The 1,663-nt window shown below is 48.3% G+C and overlaps 1 protein-coding gene and 1 pseudogene across 7 annotated transcripts in view; one reads left to right on the top strand and one right to left on the bottom strand.

The window, feature by feature from the left end:
- The window catches only part of LOC105887436, a 1,606-nt pseudogene extending 1,380 nt beyond the window's left edge, over nt 1–226 (bottom strand).
- Nucleotides 1–1,663, top strand: part of USP20 (ubiquitin specific peptidase 20) — a 53,492-nt gene that overhangs the window by 22,175 nt on the left and 29,654 nt on the right. The window lies entirely within an intron of this gene.

The raw sequence follows: 1,663 nt of genomic DNA, 5'->3' as shown, positions 1-1,663 counted from the left end.
GGATTCGAACCCGCCACCTTAGGTGTATGTGGCTGGCGCCTTAGCCGGTTGAGCTACAGGCGCTGAGCCTCACTCGACTTCTTATAGCAGCCAAGTGGGGAGCTCCCGGGGGGAGCCAAAGTGAAGGGCTTGTGTGGCCCTGGTTAAAGTGGGCAACGCGGTTCCTGATGTATTTGGCTGCCCACTCAATGACCTAAGAATAGTGGTCTAAGGTGATGAGCTTCATCTTATCCTGCAGCCAGCAGGACTGAAGCCTGGTTTTGTGGGTTTTTCAGATATACTTATTTTAAATTCTTTTCTTACATAAAAGATGGCATAGGGTTGTTGCTGTTTTATAAGGTGACTTGCTCACCTAGTGATATATTGGAGCTCTTTCGTCATCAGTACAGAGATGACTCTCTCATTCTTTGTCTAGAAGTTACGTCGTATTTTATTATTTGGACACAATAACTGATTCTCTGTGGGTTGGTACCTGAACCCTTTGCTGCCTCTTGGCAGTACAAACGATGCTTCAATGAATGGCCTCAGAATTGTCACTGTGTCCACAAGCAGAGTTATGTGCAGGCATATTCCCAGGAGTGGGCTAAGTGGGTCACATTCCTAGATGTATTGTTGAGTCTTCTTTCCAGACACCTAATGCTGGTCATTTGACCTCACTGCACCTGCAGGTCCTTGGTTGCCTTCGGCCTGAGCTAGTTAGTCATGGGCCTGTGTATGGGAGCTATTCAAGGTGTCTGTAACTGATTTGGAAGTGATTTTCCTTCTCTGGGTGTGGAAGAGGAGTAGAGAGAGGCTCGGGTTCATTCACACTATCTAATGCTAGGTTTCTTTCCAAGTCTAGGGAAATCTGAGAGCAGGGGGAAGGTGAAGCAGGTGGGAGGGGGGAAGTAGAGCACGGCTGGGATAGGCACTCTTTCTAAGTATATTAGTGCTTCTAGAGCAGAGATCAAATGTGTCTGGGATGCTCTGGGTCTGTGTGTCAGAAAGTGGATCTTTACAGCTGGGTGTGGTGGCTCACACCTGTAATCCTAGCACTCTGGGAGGCCAAAGGGGGAGGATCACTTGAGCTCAGGAGTTAAGAGACTAGCCTGAGCAAGAGTAAGATGCTGTATCTACTAAAAATAGAAAAATTAGCCAGCAGGGTGGTGGGCACCGATAGTCTCAGGTACTCAGGAGGCTGAGGCAGAAGGATGGCTTGAGCCCAGGAGGTAAAGGTTACAGAGAGCCTGAATGACTCCATTGCACTCTGGTCTAGGTAACAGAGTGAAACTCTGTCTCAAAAAAATGTGTGTGGGGGGATGCTGGGTGCAGTGGCTCACACCTGTAATCATAGCACTCTAGGAGGCTAAGGTGGGTGGATTGCTTGAGCTCAGGAGTTCAAGAAGAGCCTGAGCAAGAGCAAGACCTTGTCTCTAAAAATAACCAGGTGGTGGTGTGGTGGGTGCCTGTAGTCCCATCTACTTGGGAGGCTAAGGCAAGAGCTCCCCTGAGGTTGCTGTGAGCACCGAGGGCAACAGAATGAGACTCTGTCTCAAAGAAAAAAAGGCATATCTTCAGCACCTCTCTGAGTATCCAGAGGGTATAGAATAAAACCAGCACTATCTTAAAATAGTCAGAAGGGGCAAGGATATGAGCGGGTAGCTCACAGTGAAGGAAATGCAAA

The sequence above is a fragment of the Otolemur garnettii genome, unplaced genomic scaffold, assembly GCF_000181295.1.
Source record: "Otolemur garnettii isolate 467f Iridium unplaced genomic scaffold, OtoGar3 scaffold00087, whole genome shotgun sequence".
Classification (NCBI taxonomy): Eukaryota; Metazoa; Chordata; class Mammalia; order Primates; family Galagidae; genus Otolemur; species Otolemur garnettii.
The sequence above is the reverse complement of the archived record's forward strand: the minus strand, read 5'-3'. Positions and strand labels throughout refer to the sequence as shown.